Genomic DNA, 20492 nt, shown 5'->3' with positions numbered 1-20492 from the left:
GTGCAATTGACATTTGTCAACATTTACAGATAAAAATCTAATCCTTCCAAGCATAGTTGTATGTATTTGGCTACCCAGACACACATGACATTGTTCTCAATGGGAATACCTGCATTGCATAAAGTTAAGCCCTTGTTTAATTTAGCAAATTCTTATAAATTGTGGTTATTGACACTACACACCAAGTGTCACAGGACGCTGGGTGTTGCAACCTGAAGCAATGCAATTTGCATCTTGCCCAGTCCCGGTTGCAATGCTGGCCTTGGAGTTATCCCCCCCCCTCCCCCCACAATGCTGTGATCCAATCAAGCTCAGGCTGTGGTAATAGCAATGGAGCAACTAGAAACAAAATGTAAAGAAACAAACAACAGATCCGTGTCGCTGGGACTCTTTCCAACCCTGCTACTGGGAAGCTCCAGACACAAGTTCCTGTCCTGAAAGAGGGGATGTGGGCAGGTCCCTCAGTCTCACCCTCTCTGCAGCATCCTGTTTTCAGGAGGAACAAGGGTGGACAGTTTCCATAATGTGCTCTCTGTGGCTAGGGCTGTATTCCTGTTTTGTGGGATGGAGTCAGAAAGGGCTCTGTTGCAAAACAAATCATAAGATCTTGCTATGTCAAAATGCTCCATAAACTGTAAACAGGGATCTGCAGCCACCTCTGGCATGGAACATGGCCACACAGCAATGCTAGACAGCGGTGAAGAAATAAATACTGTACCCAACTGAAACGGAAGGGTTTTGAATTGTGCTGGAGAACTGCAAGGGCACCTACCTGGACATCAGTTACAAATCAATTCCCCACTTTGTACTGCATGAAAGACCTTTGTTTGCCTGTCCTTTCCAAATCAGGCACAGGGACTGCCCTCTCCTTTGAATAGGAAACCTGCCATTGTATCCAGATGCACAAACCTCTGCAGCTCACTGCTCTGAATCCAGCCCTTGGCTCAGATTAAGAGAAAAATCACCCCTCCAAGGTCCAAAGGGGTCAGCATCATCCCACAAAAAACAGACCAAACCAAAAATCCTACCACCACACACCTCTGCTGCTTGGAACCAAAGCCAGATCTCAGCCTCACAGTTCAAAAGTTACCCCCCCCCCACACACACACACAAAGGTAGCTCAGGGAACTTCTGGAATGAATGGTGTAACTTCATCAGTATCAATAGAATGACATGGGATTCATAATGCCTCGCTCTTGTGTAGAACTTTATCCATAGATCTCAAAGTGCCTTACAAAGGAGGTCAGTATCATCATCACCATTTTACAGATGTGGAAACTGAGTCACACGGAGTTGAAATTACTTGCCCAATATCAACCAGCCAGGGGCGCCAGAATGGGGGTGGGGGCCAGGGAGCCATGGCCCCACACTTTTACCGGTCATAAGGGCAAGAGACGGGAGGAGAGGAGCAAGGGGTGGGGGGTGGGATCTTGGGGGAAAGTAGCGGCACAGGAGCAGGGCCTCAGGAGAAGGGGCAGCGTGAGGGCGGAGGAACGGGGAGAAGGGGTGCTGCAGGGGTGGGGCCTCGGGGGTGGCGCAGGGGTGGGGCCACGGTTCGGACATCTGTGGCCCTCCCATTTTTAGGGCACGTCTGCACCCAGCAGGTCTGGGTAGAACATGAGTGCCAATCCAGTGCTCTCTTCACTAGGCAACACTGCCTCCCTTTGGCTCCATCTATTAACCTGGGTGTCCTGGCCAAATTCAGACATAGGTGATTACACCTACCTATCGTGCTCTGGGTCTGCATAGCCGTGTTCACTAACCGGGTGGTCATTTCGCTGGCAAACTATTTTTCAGTGGAGGGGGAGGGGGTGCGTTGTGTCACGATGGCAAAGTCAGCGCTCAAGGAGAGGGGGACAACGCAGAAATGACGGTCCGGCTCCAGCGCAGGATTGAAATGCACGGCACGGAGGCACACAGCAGACCCCACATGAGGCCTGCAGAGCAGGCATGCATGGACCCTCTCCAGGTGCAGGTGACAGCACAAGGAGCTCTCCTCACCCCCCTTTCTGCCCTCGTTGCAGGGCCAAATGTGAGCACAGGGACTGCCCTCTCTTCCTGCAGCTGGGGAGCAAACCCCCCCCCAAGGGGAGGAGTTGGTGAGATGTATTGGCAGAAGGAACGTGCAACGTCCTAAGGGACAGACGGGCAGTCTGGACGCTCGGCAGCTCCAGGAGAGATTGAGCTAGTTTCTGTGCTGTGCCTCGAGTGCTGGAGCTTAGGTAGAGAGGGTGCAAAGACGAATTGAAACCCACTCTGCACCTCCCTACATCAGGGCTGCTTGGGGCCAGCAGCACGCCCATCACAGAGAGCAGTCCCCAAAGCTACTCTCATTTACAAGAGCTTTGCCTGGCTGCCTGTGGGCTGCTGTGCAGCACAGAATGGACAGCAGCATAGGGCTGCCTGCATTGGCCCTGCACTAATCCTGTCCTGGGAGGGAATTTCCCAAAGAGCCATTCCACCTCGCTCACCCCACGAGAGGCAAAAAGGGGCCAGAGCTGGGAGTAGAACCTGCCCCATTGCACCTACTCAGGTACACTCCCTTCCAGTGCCACACCACTCGCACCATGGAGTGCCTGCTGAGCACACCATCTAGCCCCATCATTCATGAAGGACGTCATTCATTCTTCCTACTTCATTCTCTCTCCTGGAAATCCTCACCCATTCCTTTCCCTTCCATTTCATGTTTTTCTCTTCATAGAATCATAGACTATTAGGGTTGGAAGGGACCCCAGGAGGTCATCTAGTCCAACCCCCTGCTCAAAGCAGGACCTAATCCCCAACTATTGTTCCCCTGAAGCTGTAAACAACAAAGTTGTTGTTTATACTAAGACCTTGACTTTAAAAACCCACCACTATCCTTCCCTGAGCTTTTGTTTGTCTAACATCTAGTTCTGCCTTGCATGTTTATATTCACTGCTGCCTGATTTATGAATTGGCACGGTCAGCATTTATTTGTCGAGATTCCCTGATGTGTGGCATGCCAAGTGTGACGGAGTCACAGGTCCGATGCTCTGGAACTGCTCTGTATGAAGCCAGACAGGACGCTGGGTAGCATGACTCCCCTCAGGGCACTCTCTCAGGACAAGGAGTCTCTTCGGCTATGGCCTTCCTGGGACTGACCTCAGAACATTCAGTATTTTTGTTCGCACTGTACTTTTCCCCTTGGTGAGTCCACCTGGACGGGAAACCTGGGGAAGCCAGAGGGCCCTGCACCCCAACTCCGCAGTCAGCTGTGACTCTCAGCCAGCTGGTAAAACAGAAGGGTTTAGTAGTTAACAGCAACACAGCGTAGAACAAACCTTGTTAGCACAGAAATCAGTGACTTTCAGCAAAGTCCATCTTGGGGGGACCCCAGGCTGGACACCCTGGACTCCCCCCTCTCCAAGTCCCCAACAGAAGACTGCCCATCTTCCAGTGACTAGACCTCCAACACACCCGTTGCCCCTCCTTTGTCTTTGTCTCACTTCTGGGCAAAGTGTCACCTGGTTGCATCCCCCTCCTGGGTCTCAGGTTATGAAGGGCATCGACCATCACCTAGGTGCAGGCAGCTGGACCGGCCTCACCTGCCCCTGAGAGTCTCAGCAAAAGTCACACACCCTTATTTCCACCACCTAGGCGTTAGTGCAATACACAGGGAAACTGAGGTACACACAGTATTCATGCAAAGCAGTAAGACGCAGAGGCTCATGTACAACGTAATAAGCAGGAAAAAACCACTTTGTCACACCAAGCTAAACACGACCTCTTAGAAACCTTTCTCCAGCTGGTTTCACAGGAACTTATTTATTATTTGTATTTCCATAGCATGTAGGAACCTCGGTCATGGATTGGGACCCCGCATTGCGTGTTGTGTACAAACACAGAACTAAAAGACAGTCCCTACCCCAAAGAGCTGACTGTCTTATCCAACCTATCAGTTCTACCTCCAGCAAGATTTGATGCTTCAGAGAAAGGTGATTAACAACTGTGCTACACCGGGCCAACTGTGCCGTTCTGCACATGGGGAAGAAAAATTCCTTCCTGCCGCCCACAGTGATCCACCTATGCCCTAAAGCATGACATCGGATACCCTAATTACCTTAGTTTGCCTAGCAACAAATGCTGTTAGTGGCCATGCAGTGATCCAGCTCTTCTCAAAATCCAGCCACTTTGTGGGACGTGATGAGCTCCTGCAGCAGTGAGTTCCACACAGCCGCTATGATTAACTGAGCTAACATGTTGGTTAAAGTTTTTAATTTTAATGCAGTTCAAAAGAGGAAAATTACAAGCTTGATGAGGCAAATAGTGAACTAGACAACCTGAGAAATCAGGAATGTGGATGTGACAGTCCAAGCTAGGAGGCAGAGCAGAAAATTAAAGTCAAACATGACTCCTACATCTGCAGAGTAGAGAGTAAATTGCCACCTCTCTCCCTCCTCTCCCCCCCCCCCCCAATCTCAGCACTGGAATGTCAGAGGCTAGGTTGGCTCAGTTAATTGGTAATGGGAAATGGATGGACCCTTTAATTTCCAAAATTCCAGGGCCCTGCTTCCTTCCAGCCTAGGTGAGTAGGGTATTGCGTCCAGTTTTGGGCCCCCCACTACAGAAAGGATGTGGAGAAATTGGAAAGAGTCCAGCAGAGGGCAATGAAAATGATTAGGGGGCTGGCCTGGGGCACATGACTTATGAGGAGAGGCTGAGGGAACTGGGCTTATTTAGTCTGCAGAAGAGAAGAGTGAAGGGGGGATCTGATAGCAGCCTTCAACTACCTGAAGGGGGGTTCCAAAGAGGATGGAGCTCGGCAGTTCTCAGTGGTAGCAGATGACAGAACAACTTAGCAGTTGTTAATTCTCTCTGCTCGCAATCTATTCAAAAGCACCATAAACCAGTTAAACAGACCATTATATTCACCACTTTCCCTCTCCAAAGAGGTATCAGCCTTGAGGTAATACGTTTGACTGCCACTGCTGAAAAGTGCTATCAATGCTTTACAAAAATGAGGAAGCATTATTGTCCCCATTCTGGGGGTGGGAAAGATGAGGCACAGAAGATGGCTGCTGTCACACAGTAAGCCACTCTTCTTAGCATATGCTTCAGGTGGTACGTGACCAGGATTCATCACCGAATTTAGTCCACTGGTTGGATCATTAGCTTCCCCAGCCAGGCCAGGGCACTGATGGGGAGTACGACGTGAACACTGATCCATGCCGCCCTGGTAAGCCAATGGTAGAATGAGAATAGAGCCGAAATCTCCTGATTTACATCCCCAGTGTCCTATCCACTAGACTACACTGCCTCCCCTCATAGAACTGATCCCAAGTTCTCACTAAATTTCAGCTTGAACCCAGGACTCGTCCTAACTGTATTGAGGGAGGGGGGGCTGGTGATGGAGGTTGGGTAATTTTATCTCCTGGTGCCTCACGTGGGGAAAATAGGCTGAACGACTTTGGACGCAATCTGGTATATAAAAACCCCAGAGAGGTGATATGGGAGAGGCAGTTCGGAGCACTAACAGCGATTCCCTGCAGGGGGACCAGTTACGGGGTAGTATCAAGCCAGAAAAGCATCAACACACAGGAAATGGATGGCAAGGGGATGCAGGGAAGCCGGGGGAGGGAGCCAGAGGAGCCCAGGGGGTTTCTCAGTGGGGCGTGGTGGTTCTGTTTGCACTGCCGAAGGCCGAGTCCTCCCGTGATGTTTTCTCATTCCTCATGGCCACCTTGTGGGGCCTCTCCAGGACTCACTCTGTTTGCTTTGGAGGAGGGCTTGTGCTTTTCACAAAGTAACTCTTCTTCCCCTCAGTCTCTTCTCCCCCATCCCCCAAACCTGGCTGACTGGCTGCTCACAGACCAGCCCATGGAGCTGGCTGGCTTTCCTGGTGACTGGGAGGAGGAGAAGCAAATAGCTGAAATAAACCTTTTTTTATAATCTGCTGCACGGTTGGGTCAGCAAAGCAGGGACTTGTATTTCCAGTGAAGGCCGCACAGGCCCTGATCCTGCATGGGGAACCTGTGGTTCCACTCCTGTGTCTGGACCATTATCCAGGCAGGACTGCAGCCACAGTTTGCCAAATGGCTAACTACTGTCACCTCTCAGATTGGGGGTGGCCCCACCCGATGCCAAGCCTCTGAGAGACTAAATGATATTTCCCCATAGGGAGGTCCACCGTTCCTGGTGGTTCAGTACTGCAATAACAGGGCGATGTGTGTAGTGGATGGAGTAAACTGCTATTCAATCTCCCTATTCCAAAAATCAGTTTAACATATAGTCCTCAGATAGAGGAAGTATCTGTTATTAAAGTGATAAGAACAGATTTAAAATTTTTATTCAAGCTAATGTTAAAATTATCTAAATACAGGTTAATAAAAACATTTCTAGTCCTCTGCATATAATGCTTAAATTACCCAAAAATAGCAAGTTTGGTTTAAAAAGTTTTAAAAGGCACATAATACATAATCTGATACTTGGTGAAATCTAAACATAGAACACACAACCAATTTGGAGATTGTGCTCTGCTTCTTAACAGTTTGCCTGAGGTTGGCACTCACAGTCACAAGCTACTCCAGATGGCTCCAGCCCCCTCACGGATCAGTAACTGGTTAGCAGATAGGAAACAAAGGGTAGGAATAAATAGTCAGTTTTTACAAAGGAAAGGGGTAAATAGCAGGCTTCCAAAGTATGAGACGAGACTACAGACTTTAGGGCTGGTCAGTTTAGACAAGATGTAAGCGGGGGAATAGTCCCGCTCTTGTGGGGAACTTTCCTGGCTTCTGTACTACCCCGGTGAAGTGGGCTAGCGAAAGGATCTGAGTCCTTGCTCCCACTTCCTTTACCCAGTGGCCTCCCTGCCCTTGAGGACTCCCCTTCCACTCTCCTGTCTGGCAGAGTTCTCGTAACCCCAAAAAGGCTGGGCCCAGGATTCCTGGGGGGGCTCGACCCCCAACCCTGCTGTGGTCACCTAGGACAGGGGGCTAGAGTGTCCCCACTCTGGGGTACTCTCTCTGCCCTGGGCACTTCTCTGACCCACTGACCATTACACACAAGTTAAAGCAAATGCAAGTTATTTAATCAATAATTAATTTTAAAAAGAATAAGAAAAAATGGGAAAGGTTAAAGGAAACACATCACCCCGCTCTGTGGCCGGGAACATCACAAACAGTGTCTCTGGAACGTCAGGGCGGTTCACAGTCTGCTCCTTGTAAGTCCCAGGCCTTCTGCTCAGGCCCTGGCTGTGCTGAACGGATGCTGTGGGTTGGACATTTGCTCTGGTGGTGGCCACGCTCTCAGGCTCTAAGTGGTAGGACCCTTCTTCCCAGTGTCGACCCCGCCCTGTCAGGGTACGATCCAAGCCTGGCCTGCAGAGCCTCTTGGCTGAGGCGTCTCCCTGTGCTGGGCCCGCTGCCCAGGGTCCCCCTCGCTCTCCCCAGCTGCTCACCGCACCCAGCTCCGGACTGCTCCAGCCCCAGCTCCACCACTCTGTCTCAGCACTGCTGCTGCTCTGCCTCCAGCTCCCTGGGCTGCTTCTTTGGCCCCTCTGGCTCTGGTTGCTGCAGCTCTGCTCCCAGGACAGGTCTGCTCTGCAGGCTGCTTCTGTGACTCTGCTCCCAGCACTGACCTGCTTCGTGGCCTGCTTTTCTGGCCCCTCTGGCTCTGGTTGCTGCAGCTCTGCTCCCAGGACAAGTCTGCTCTCTCTGGGCTGTGCCTCTGGCTTTGGGGCTGCAGCTCTGCTCCCAGGACAGGGTCTGCTCTCTCTGGGCTGCTTTTCTGGTCCCTCTGGATCTGGCACAGCTCTGCTCCCCAGCTTAGCTCGGCCCCACTCTGTCTGACCCAGGCAAATCCAGCTCACACGGAGGACAGGACCTCCCTGGCCTCCTGACTCCCTGATTAGCCTGCCTGCCCTGTCATTCAGGCTGACCTGAAGCACTGGCCTCTCCCCATTGTTCCTGGGGACTGTCAGTCTCAGGGTCCTGATTCCCCATCGACCCTTCCCCCTTTTTAGTACTGGGAGCCAAAACACCCCCACTGAATGTTAGTAAGGGGGCAACAGTCCCCTTACAAAGAGATGACTAAAGAGGGATATGATACAGCACCGGTTCTCAATCGGTCATCTGCCAAAAGAAACCTGGGCTTGACCCACCTCTGACTCACCTCAGTGGGCCTACCTGGTTTGCAGGTGGGAGGAGGGGCACAACAAAAAATTGCAGTATCACTGCAGAAGAGAGATCTCCCCCTGCCATCAGTGAGGGTTCCCTCATAGGCCACTGACTCCACGAGCAGGCAGCAGCTAGCCAAGGAGACACACCACTGCTCTGCCCTGCTACATTAGTGGGGCCGGGGGGGGAAGGAGGTGACCTCATGTCCCCCGCTTCACTTCTGGTTGGGGATCCGCAAGGCTGTGTATTTAATTTTAGGGGTCCCTGGTAAAAAAAGGTTGAAAACCACTATGAGAGAGGTCTATAAAACCATGAATGATGTGGCTAAAGTGAAGAGTGAAGTGTTATTTACCTTTTCCCACAATATAGTAAAGGTGGGCGGGACCCATCTGACTAAATTAATGTGCAGAACTCCTTGCCATGGTATGTTGTGAGGGCAAAAAGTATAACGGGCTTCCACAGAGAATGAGATAAGTTAACTGAGACCAGGTCCATCAAGAGTTATTAGTGAAGTTGGTCAGTGATGCAATTCCATGCTTGAGGCAAATCCTACATCTCTGACAACACAAAGACCAGGAGTGGACGGTAAGGGTGGATCACTCCAAATTGTCCTGTTCTGTACACTCCACTGGGCTACATGGACCATTGGTCTGACCCACTCTGGTCTTCTTACAGGAAATCATGGGGGTGAAAGAATTAATTGCTAATGAGTTCTGCTACATAGTCATCTAGAATAACCTGATAGGCCAGTATGAATATCCTTTTTGTATCATTAAACATTAACACACAAAATATGGGGATTAGTTATTCTAGCTCCTTCGTTTGGGAATGAACTCAAGCACAAAAAAAACAAAATTTGAAAACATATCTGAAATATATTTTCTACATTATGCAAGCCTTGCCTTAGCAAACCACTAATACCAAAAATGTATGAAGTGAAACAAAATAGACACCTCCTGAAAACACCCCGGTGACACATTTAGGTCTAGATATATTATAAATAGTATTTTTCAAAATTTATTTCTATGTTATAATTTTTAAGGATCAAGAAAAGCTCAACTCACCAAGTTCAACAACAATTCTATTTTTTGTACCACATAACACAGCCTCACCTAAGTGAAGCCTCAAAAAATTGGATAGAAACTCGTGAGTGTTTCTTTCCACGGAAATCTTTAGTAAAAGGCGAAAGATTTATACGATCTGAAGAGAAACCAGAGTATAAAGAAAATGGTGCAGAGGCGCTACCAGGGCAACAGTGTGTTCTTCTTACCTCACGGTGACTACACTGACGGCCCGCTAAACCTCTCGCTTTTAGGGAACATGTAATTGAACCGATTCAAGTCCCGAGTTTGATCATCGGAACCGGGGTTATTGGGAGCAAAGCGAGTCCCTGGTCAACCAGGGACTCGCTTCACTGCGCGCAATGCACTGTGGGTATGCAAATGAGATTCTCTGGCCCCTCTCCCCGCTCCGGGCTGCCCCTGCTCGTTTCCGGGTCGGGCGGGGGCGAGGGTTGGGGGGCCGGCCCGGTGGGGGGGAGCTGCTCTCCCCACACAGTCCCGCTGGCGCACGGAGGACTCAGCCGGGCGGGCATCCAGAGGGCAAAGGGCCCCCCGCTGAGTTAGGAGCCAAACCCCGGGGCACGCGCATGCGCCCTGCAAAGGGCCTGGGGCCGGGTCTCCGCGCGCCGGGGGCGGCCCGGCCTGGGCGGCCCCGCTGCGGAGTAGGTCCCCGCGGCTCCCGGGGCGGGCTGCGCTGCCGCTCCCCGGGACACGGGCCGAGCGGGGAGCGGGGGGGGTCACTGGGGTATCGCACCTGCCTGGGGGGGGAAGCGAAACGCAGCGTCTCCCCCCGCAGAGGCGGGGCCGCGATCCCGGCTGTTCCTGGGTCTCTCCGGGAGCCTGGACCCCGGGCCGGGCCGGCTACGGCTCCAGCGCAGCCGGACGCTGGCGCATTACTGAGCTCGGGGGCAGCTCTGCCCCCCACCCCGCCCGCCGGGGGGAGCAGGGCCCGGGCGGCCCTTCGGCGAGGCCACCTGGTGGGGGAGGGGCCGGCCGTGGGGCTCAGCGCTGAAGAGCAGGCGGGGGAGGGGCCCGATCGGAGGGGCGGAGCCGCGTGAGCACGTATGCAGATATGTGTGAGCAGAGCATTGTGGGAGCCGGAGCACGCTGCCCAGTAGGGCCCGAATTTGGCACCTGGGGGTTGGTGTGGAGAAGGGTGGGGCCCCGGGGCCACGTCGGGGCAGCTCTCGGCAGTGGGGGCTGGTGTGGGCGCGGCTGGCGGGTGCGGCGCAGCGGGACCCACCGTGGCTTTAGAGTGTGGGGTGAGAGAGGGCGGGCGGCGGCTGGGAACTAGCAACTCATACTTACCTGGCAGGGGAGACACCATGATCACGAAGGTGGTTTTCCCAGGGTGAGGCTCATCCATTGCACTGCGGGTGTGCTGACCCCTGCGATTTCCCCAAATGCGGGAAACTCGACTGCATAATTTGTGGTAGTGGGGGACTGCGTTCGCGCTCTCCCCTGGTATTGGGTCAAAGAAAGACAACAAATGAAATTTTCGAAGGTGGAGGTTTGGAGCGATCTGTTATTAACAGAGGTTCTCTTCTTCTCTGTTATTGGGTGTTTTCCCCGCAGTGTGTGACTGCTCTGTTCTGTAGGGGGCTCTAGGGTGGCTGGGCCCTGGGGCAGCTGCTTGGCTGCTTTGTTCTTTCTGTCGCTGTCTGTAAGTAGCTACCGGTGCGTTTGCGAGTCCTGCTGGTGTTAAGTCCAACAAAAGAAAGTAAAGCTCAGAAACTTTGGCTTTCACGGTAACTCTTCGCTTATTGTGATTATCTTCCTGGAAAATGCTACTTTAGGCAAAATGATGTTAAGGGAGTCTAATTTCCCCAGAGAATTAATATGGGTGGGGATTAAGTTCCAGGGGAATTTTTTTTTTGCCAGACAAAAGACTCTATTTTATATATATATATACACACACATATACACTGTATAAGTTTTAAATAAAAATTTAATACTGTACACAGCAATGATGATTGTGAAGCTTGGCTGAGGTGGTGAAGTCAGAGGGTGGGCTATTTCCCAGGGAATGCCTTGCTGCCGAATGATGAAATTAGCACTCGGCTGAGCCCTCAAGGATTAACCCATTGTTATTAATGTAGCCTCACACTCTACAAGTCAGCAAAAATGGAGGGAGGGGAGACAGCAAGGCAGAGAGGGGGACAGAGACACACACAGTGTGTGTGTGAGACAGATGCGCATTGCTCCTTTAAGTACGCTGACCGCACTCTAAGTACATTGCCGTTTTAAGTAGATCAGCAAGTTGAGACAGCAGCTGCTACCAGCAAGCTCCCTCCATCCTGTCGTGTCCCCGCCCTGCTCTGTGGAGCTGGGGGTACAAGAGCTGGGGGAGGGGGACACCCTGACATTAGCACCCCTCTTTCCCCCCCCCCCCCCGCACAGCAAGCGGGAGGCTCCCAGGACTTGGGAGCAGCTCCAAGGCAGAGGGCAGGAGCAGCACACGGCAGTGGGGGGAGAGACAGCTGAACTGCCTGCAATTGTTAGCCTGCTGGGCAGCTGCTGCACAGGGAACTTAGGGGAGTGGGGAGCTGATGAGGGGGCTGTCGGTCCACCCTGGTTCCCAGCCCCCACCAGCTCACTCCAAAGGGCTGCTCTTCTGCAAGCAGTGGACAAAGCAGGCGGCTGCCAAATGACATTATAAGGGAGCATTGTGTAACTTTAAACAAGCATGTTCCCTAATTGATCAGCAACGTAACAATGGAACCACGTTAAGTGAGGAGTTACTGTAACACTCTGTGCTTTCTGCTGCTCTGTTAATCGGAGATCAGGCTGCTGGCTTCTTTGTTGCTTTTCTGTCCTTCCCTGGGCTTTTGGATTGGCCTGCTCTCTAAGTCTGCCTTTGGGGGGCTTGGACCAGTGCCTTCTTTTGCCCTAAGGGGAGCTGCCTGGCTGCTCTGCCTCTTTTCCTGCTTGCAGCTTTTCGCCTGTCCCTCCTTCTTGGGCTCTTCCTCCTCTGGCAGGAGGATGGCCTGTCAAAAACACTGTCTCACCTGATCCCCTCGTCCAACATGCAGGCTCACTCCCTGCCCTGGGGCCGCTTTGGCTTTTGCTGTCTGTTCTTTCTCTTGGTGGCAACCCTGTCTGTGCTACGGAGACTAGGCTGGCACAGCCCCGTGGTGGAGGAGGTATTTCCGTTGCTTTAGGTCCACCGCTTCCCTGAATGCCCTTAGCTATGCTGGGGCTTAGGTCGGCGTAGCTGTGTCACCCAGGAGTGGGTTTCCCTTTTACACTTCCCTGATGGATGGAGCTATTTTGACTTACCTGTTCAGCACGCACCAACCTTCAGGCCTGGTCTGCACAGGGAACATTAGTCGGCACAGCTACATCGGTCCAGGCAGTGGACAGAAGAATTCTTCCATCATCCTCGCTCCTGCCTTTCGGGGAGGTGGATGGCCTATGCCAACAAGAGAAATCCTCTCCAGGACCCTTCTCCAGGAACAGTGCCCTTCCATTTGGAGAGACTACGCTGGTTAAAAAAAGAGAAATAGTTTAACTGCGCTTCTCTGTGACAATGTTGACTTTGTATTGCTTCCTTTGTGTCTCCTTATAGAAGTTGTGTTCTGAAATCTTCAGGATTTTACTTCATTTATGATTAAATCTTGCTGTAACTTTATTCTAATTTGGAATGAGTAACTAGACATGAGCTTTTTTTTGTGTTATTGGCGGATTGTTTAAAAAGCTGGGATTCCACTTTCTGCTGCCTTTCAGTTTAATTTCCTCTAAAAGCCCACTGAAAACCTCCACTTCCCACATAACTATCTCAAACATACAGTCCTCAGGCATACATAAGATACTTACAGTTTAACTCAATACCAGTCCAGTTCCTTGCTGTTTCCTGTCTAACCACTGCACACATATGGTATACCCGCCCTACCCTGAGCTGATTCCTGACTTTTGCACTCAGTACAAGAAAACAATAATTGAGAGGTAAGCTGTACAGGGAACTCTTCCTCAACTTGCACTCCACTCCCCAAGGGCCTTTCGGGGTCTTCTATGGACTTCAGGGTTCATTTGATTTCCGAGGTTTATGGTCTGATTAATTAGCCATCTCTCCTAATGCAGGGATCCCACATGTCAGACCAAAGACTGAGTACCCAAAAGAGCTAAGAAACAGAACTAAAGCTGAGCACTACTCGTTACATTTACATGGGCATCCAGAATCTGACTGTGCCCTGGCAAGTTCAATGCTGCCGAAAGAAATCAGAAAATAAGGAGCTCGTCAGGTCCCCCTGCTAGCACCCAAATCTGGTGTCTAGTCAATCTGCTGGGAAATAAGGAAAAGGAAATGAATAAAAAAGACAGGAAATAACAAGGAAATGAAGAGGTTTGTCGAACGGGTTTCTGTCCGATTTACCAACTTCCTAGCTACCAAAGTTAAAGACCGAAAGTCACCCTATCGGCATCAGTACAGATTGTTAGATGGAAATTAAAAGGAGCTGCTGTCACAGTGTTAAGTGCCTGCAAGCGGCATGCAGACCGTTTAAAACCACCACAGTTAGAGGCTCAGATGAAATGTATACCCTGAATCAGAAACAACAATAGGAGGACCAGAAGAATGCCACCCTAGGTAAACAGCAGAGTAATGGAGGCTGTTAGAGGCAAAAAGTCATCCTTCAAAATTTGGAAATCAAATCCTAGTGAGGATAATAGGAAGGTGCATGAACTCTGGCCAGTTAAGTGTCAAAGTCTAACAAGTCAGGCCAAGAAAGAATCTGAGAAGCAACGTGCTAAAGACACAAAAGCGAACCACAGAAATGTTTTTAAGTACATGAGAAGCAGGCAGCCTGCCAGAGAGGCGGTAGGGCCACAAGCTGCCAAAGGACACTCTAGGAAGACAAGGCCATTGCAGAGAAGCTCCATGAATTCTTTGCAGCGGTCTTCACTGCAGAGGACGGGAGGGAGAGTCCCACTTTGGAGCTGTCCTTATTGGGTGACAGATGTGAAGTACCATCCCAGTACAAGAGGTTTTAGAACAAATTGTTATATTAAACAGGAAGAAGTCACCAGGACCAGATGGCTTCGAACCATGAGTTGTGATGGAACTCAGATATGAAATTGCAGAACTTCTAGCTGCGTACGCAAGCTACCACTGAAGCAAGCCTCTGTTGCAGACGACTGGCAGGTAGCTAATGTAAACCCAATTTTTAAAATGGGCTCCAGGGGCAACCCTGGCAATTGCAGGCCAGTGAGACTAACTTCAGTAACGGGCACACTGGTAGAATGATCAGGCACCCAGATAAACAGGATGTATTGGGAAAGAGTGAACACAGCTTTTGGAAAGGGAACTCGTACCTCACCAATCTTCTAGAATTCTTTGAGGATCTCAACAAGCATGTGGATAAGGATGAGTCAGTCGATATAGCGAACTGGGATTTTCAGAAAGCCTTTGACAGGGTCTCTCACCAAAGGCTCTAAAGAAAACTAAGTGGTTATGGGATAAGAACATAAGAACGGCCATACTGGGTCCCAGCAAAAGTCCATCTAGCCCAGTAGCCTGTCTTCTGACAGTGGCCAATGCCAGGTGCCCCAGAGGGAATGAACAAAACAGGTAATCATCAAGTAATCCATCCCCTGTCGCTCATACCCAGCTTCTGGCAAACAGAGGCAAGGGACACCATTCCTGCCCATCCTGGCTAATAGGTCCATTAATGGCTATTCTCCTTGAATTTATCTAGTTCTTTTTTGAACCCTGTTATAGTCTTGGCCTTCACAACATCCTCTGGCAAAGAGTTCCACAGGTTGACTGTGTGCTGTGTGAAGAAATGCTTCCTTTTGTTTGTTTTAAACCTGCTGCCTATGAATAAGTTGAACAGTACTGGTCCCAGTACAGACCCCGGGGGGACACTTGGGGATAAGAGGAAAGATCCTCTTCTGACACTGGCAGACCAGATGCCAACTCATGCCAAGGCCCCTAGGCTTTACTGAAAAGTGACAAAAAAAACACATGGCTGGAAACTAGTCTTGCTCACCTGTTTGTTTTGTTGTTAAAACAGGCACTGGATTTATAAAAATGTGTTTTGTGTTTAGACTTTATGAAAAGCTTGTGAGTTGCTGCATGCGTTATTCTCACCTGTAATATCTGTATCCCATGTTATAAGGCACTAAAACTGTAAACCCTCATGCCGCCACCAGTCAGGAGGGAAGCATTACCAAGAGTGAAATGCTAGTTTACCAGAAGAGGAGTCATCTCCTTTCAAACAAGAGACGGCCCTGGGACATCAGACAAGCCACTGTGGATCATCCATGGACAAAAGACTTGGTTGATTGCTCCTCCTCACCCACCCACCCATACCTACGAGGAGGCGGAGACCTGCACAAACACTTGCCCCATCAGCTTGAGCTCTGGGGGAATGGAATAAAAATCCCTGTCAAGAAGAAACTGTTGTCCCTAAGCTGCTTGGACTTCTGGGAGAGGGCACGCCTTCTAAGCGTCAGCAAGGGATCCCGGCAGTCTGGCTAGGGTTAGCCCTCAGGGACACACAGCTTCTACTACTCTTCAAAACCTCCGACTGTAACTCCTTTGTGTGTATATTTCCCTGCTTTAACCTGGTAAATAAGTTTCTTCTTTCTTTTCCTAGTTAGTAAGGATTTAGCTAGTTTATTATAGGATTGGTCACAAACGTTGTCTTCGGTTTGAGAACTGAGGTGCAATTGACCTGGCTCAGTGACTGGTCTGAGTGACTGGAATATTGTTATGGTTTTTGGTGCAAGGGACCATTTCTCACAAAGGCAGGCTCACCTGGGTGGCAAGATAGATGCAGGGTGCCCAAGGGGGCTGTCTGTGACTCCATGTTAAGGCTGCTCTAGTGCCTGAGGAGTTCACACTTGATACTTGGTTGGTGAAATCGAAGTGTGGAACACACAACCGTGAGGAACCCCCGCTGTCTGCCAGCCCCGGGCATCCGGGGCTCCTGCTCTCCGGGGCTCTGGCTGCACTAGAAAGGTAAGTTTCTAGCTTGCCTGCTTCAGAAACCAGAAGGGAAATAAAGAGAACCCACATTACATTTTTAAAAAAAGAATCCTCATGACTTTTAAGCCAATCTTGTGATTTTGGGGAGTCTGATTTGTGATTTTCCAATGGTGAGGGTGGCAACACTGAGAAGTTAAGGATTATTATTTAGCATTTACATTACTGTAGGTTTTGGGGGAAACAAGTCAGGATTGGGACCCTTGTGTGCCCAGCACTCTTCTTGACCTGCTGCTCACAAACCGGGAAGAATTAGTACAGGAAGCAAAAGTGGATGGGATCCTGGGAGGCAGTGACCATGAGATGGTCGAGTTCAGGATCCTGACACAAGGAAGAAAGGAGAGCAGCAGAATATGAACCCTGGACTTCAGAAAAGCAGACTTTGACTCCCTCAGGGAAATGATGGGCAGGATCTCCTGGGAGAATAACATGAGGGGGAAAGGAGTCCAGGAGAGCTGGCTGTATTTTAAAGAAACCTTATTGAGGTTACAGGAACAAACCATCCTGATGTGTAGAAAGAATAGTAAATATGGCAGGCGATCAGCTTGGCTTAACAGTGAAATCCTTGCTGATCTTAAACACAAAAAAGGAGCTTACAAGAAGTTGAAGATTGGACAAATGATCAGGGAAGAGTATAAAAATATTGCTCGGGCATGCAGGAGTGAAATGAGGAAGGCCAAATCACACTTGGAGTTGCAGCTAGCAAGAGATGTTAAGAGTAGCAAGAAGGATTTCTTCAGGTATGTTAGCAACAAGAAGAAAGTCAAGGAAAGTGTGGGCCCCTTACTGAATGAGGGAGACAATCTAGTGACAGAGGATGTGGAAAAAGCTAATGTACTCAATGCTTTTTTTGCCTCTGTCTTCATGAACAAGGTCAGCTCCCAGACTACTGCACTGGGCAGCGCAGCATGGGGAGGAGGTGACCAGCCCTCTGTGGAGAAAGAAGTGGTTCGGGACTATTTAGAAAAGCTGGACGAGCACAAGTCCATAGGGCCGGAGGCGCTGCATCCGAGAGTGCTGAAGGAGTTGGTGGATGTGATTGCAGAGCCATTGGCCATTATCTTTGAAAACTCATGGCGATCGGGGGAAGTCCCGGAAGACTGGAAAAAGGCTAATGTAGTGCCCATCTTTAAAGAAGGGAAGAAGGAGGATCCTGGGAACTACAGGCCAGTCAGCCTCTCCTCAGTCCCTGGAAAAATCATGGAGCAGGTCCTCAACGTCTATCAATTCTGAAACACTTAGAGGAGAGGAAAGTGACGAGGAACAGTCAGCATGGATTCACCAAGGGCAAGTAATGCCTGACTAATCTAATTGCCTTCTATGATGAGATAACTGGCTCTGTGGATGGGGGGAAAACAGTGGACGTGTTATTCCTTGACTTTAGCAAAGCTTTTGATATGGTCTCCCACAGTATTCTTCTCAGCAAGTTAAAGAAGTATGGGCTGGATGAATGGACTATAAGGTCGATAGAAAGTTGGCTAGATTGTTGGGTTCAACGGGTAGTGATCAATGGCTCCATGTCTAGTTGGCAGCTGGTATCAAGTGGAGTGCCCCAAGGGTCAGTCCTGGGGCTGGTTTTGTTCAATATCTTCATAAATGATCTGGAGGATGGTGTGGATTGCACCCTCAGCAAGTTTGTAGATGTCACTAAACTGGGAGGAGTGGTAGATACGCTGGAGGGTAGGGATAGGATACAGAGGGACCAAGACAAATTAGAGGATTGGGCCAAAAGAAATCTGATGAGGTTCAACAAGGACAAGTGCAAAGTCCTGCACTTAGGAGGGAAGAATCCAATGCACCGCTACAGACTAGGGACCGAGTGGCTAGGCAGCAGTTCTGCAGAAAAGGAACTAGGGGTTACAGTGGAGGAGAAGCTGGATATGAGTCAACAGTGTGCCCTTGTTGCCAAGAAGGCCATTGGCATTTTGGGATGTATACGTAGGGGCATTGCCAGCAGATCGAGGGACATGATTGTTCCCCTCTATTCAACATTGGTGAGGCCTCATCTGGAGTACTGTGTCCAGTTTTGGGCCCCACACTACAAGAAGGATGTGAAAAAATTGGAAAGAGTCCAGCGGAGGGCAACAAAAATGATTAGGGGACTGGAACACATGACTTATGAGGAGAGGCTGAGGGAACTGGGATTGTTTAGTCTACAGAAGAGAAGAATGAGGGGGGATTTGATAGCTGCTTTCAACTACCTGAAAGGGGGTTCCAAAGAGGATGGATCTAGACTATTCTCAGTGGTAGCAGATGACAGAACAAGGAGGAATGGTCTCAAGTTGCAGTGGGGGAGGTTTAGGTTGGATATCAGGAAAAACATTTTCACTCGGAGGGTGGTGAAGCACTGGAATGGGTACCTAGGGAGGTGATGGAATCTCCCTTCCTTTGAGGTTTTTAAGGTCAGGCTTAACAAAGTCCTGGCTGGGATGATTTAGTTGGGGATTGGTCCTGCTTTGAGCAGGGGGTTGGAGTAGATGACCTCCTGAGGTCCCTTCCAACCCTGATATTCTATGATTCTGTGACACCTAGTGCCTTGTCTTGATCTTACAAACCAAGATACACGGAACATAGGCTGGGTAGGGAGAAGTCTATGTAACTCATACAGTTGTTGATATACACGTGACCTCAAATATTACCAACCCCCCCCTCAAAATACAAAGAAACCAAAAGCCAACCAACCATCTCCCCAAAAGACCCGCGGTCTGGAAAGCATTCATCCCTCATGCGGTTGAAAGACTCACAGCAGAAAGACAGATGCTGGCTTCTTAAACAGTTCTCTAGCAAGACAATAGACTCACAAAACACCCCTAGGAGATTGTAATAATATTTTCTTATAAAGAAACCAAAGCACTACAGATCTGTCAACTACTTCAAAAAATCAGCTTTAAAGAAGCATCATCACAGTAAAACTCTTTCTGCTTTTCTGACCAGAATATTCTCCCCAAAAGGAAATGCACTGTTCCTGGAAGCACTGCAATACCAGGTCAATACATGGGGTGGATAGAGCAAGCTCCTATTCCATCCCCCTGTTTCAAAAATCAATTTAATATACAGTCCTTAAATAAAGGACATATCAGATATTAAACTGATAAGAACAGATTTAATACTTTTATTAAGATGATGTTGAAGTAAAAAGAAAACAGGACAGAGTTTAAGCATAGAAGTTTCTAGTTATCAGGGAATAAGGTACAGATTATCAAGGGGTGCGAAATTCGGTTTAGGAATGGGTGGCATAAGGAATACATAATCTGCAATCTCCCTGACTGGGGATAAAAGTTTAACGGGTCAAAGTACAGACATTGAGATATGGGGGTAAGTTGTTCATATAATGGCTATGTTCAGGTGTGGAGTATAATGAGTGGATACAATGATGAGGATGGATTTACCCTCATTTGGTGGGATTTAATGTTCAGTGAGTTTATGGTTCCAGTTCATATGGTCCAATGGAAAAAGTCTCTCAGTCCCTTTCCCATAGTGGATGCACAATGTTGTTCCGGCTCACACCTCCTGGTACTGTCGGTGGCCGGTGATGTGTTCGATGTAGATGTGACTATCAATCTCTCGCTGTTAACTCTTAAAAACAGGGCAAAGAAAGCCTATGCAAGCGCTATACCGCAGCCCCAATGCTCTTTTCGGCTCCTTCCCAGAATGTCAGTACAAATAACCTCAACGGATTTCAGAATAAGCAACTTGCATCAGTTATGTTGAAAGAACTGAAGTTATTCTTTTTTTTAAGCCAGGAGAGTTCGTCCTACTGGATTGTAAACAACTGTAAAAGCAGAGTTTGCATCTCTCTCACACTGATGTTGTGAAGATAAATACATTAAAGATTGTGAAGTGCTTTGAGAGCTGCTGATGAAAAGCAATGTTTAAGAGCTAGTTATTATTACCTAATCCACATGAGTCTCTCTCCTTCACTTTAACTGTATTATTGCTCATGGAAGTAGTTTAAAAGAGCAGGATGTGTGTCATCTGATTTATGACAGACTGCAGAGGATATATTGGTGTGGAAAATATTGCAAAGCATTGAATTGAATTGCAATGGGCAATTACATCCCAGTTCACTGTGGGCAAATCTGGACTAAAATTTCCATGCAAAAGGCAGAAATATTTAAGCCTTTTCATGGTGTGACCTGAACTTACAAGAGACAGGAAATTCAGGTGGGATGTTGAAATGTTTTCTTAACTCACCCTATTGTGTCGAGGTATTCCAGCACACACCTGGTTGTGGGGGACTCCAGGAAGAATCTGGTGTAACTGGACAAATTGCCACTGGAGTTTTAGTCTTGAGAGATGTCTATAAATACA

General features: G+C 49.2%; 1 long non-coding RNA gene and 4 other non-coding genes across 5 annotated transcripts; 1 reads left to right on the top strand and 4 right to left on the bottom strand.

The window, feature by feature from the left end:
• Positions 1 to 6137: 6137 nt before the first annotated feature.
• On the bottom strand, positions 6138 to 6330 carry LOC114020880. Its single transcript, XR_003565613.1, has one exon. It is a non-coding gene; the product is annotated as a U2 spliceosomal RNA (small nuclear RNA).
• On the bottom strand, positions 6292 to 10656 carry LOC122463119. The gene is made up of 2 exons (XR_006286153.1): positions 9951 to 10656; positions 6292 to 6577 (listed from the first exon to the last, which is right to left on the bottom strand). It is a non-coding gene; the product is annotated as an uncharacterized LOC122463119 (long non-coding RNA).
• On the bottom strand, positions 9240 to 9355 carry LOC114020881. The gene has a single exon (XR_003565614.2). It is a non-coding gene; the product is annotated as a U5 spliceosomal RNA (small nuclear RNA).
• Positions 10497 to 10660, top strand: LOC119563863. Its single transcript, XR_005222584.1, has one exon. It is a non-coding gene; the product is annotated as a U1 spliceosomal RNA (small nuclear RNA).
• An 8470-nt stretch (positions 10661 to 19130) lies between these two features.
• LOC114020879 lies at positions 19131 to 19322 on the bottom strand. The gene has a single exon (XR_005222585.1). It is a non-coding gene; the product is annotated as a U2 spliceosomal RNA (small nuclear RNA).
• Positions 19323 to 20492: the final 1170 nt, after the last annotated feature.

The sequence above is a fragment of the Chelonia mydas genome, chromosome 16 (assembly GCF_015237465.2).
Source record: "Chelonia mydas isolate rCheMyd1 chromosome 16, rCheMyd1.pri.v2, whole genome shotgun sequence".
Taxonomy (NCBI): Eukaryota; Metazoa; Chordata; order Testudines; family Cheloniidae; genus Chelonia; species Chelonia mydas.
The sequence above is the reverse complement of the archived record's forward strand: the minus strand, read 5'-3'. Positions and strand labels throughout refer to the sequence as shown.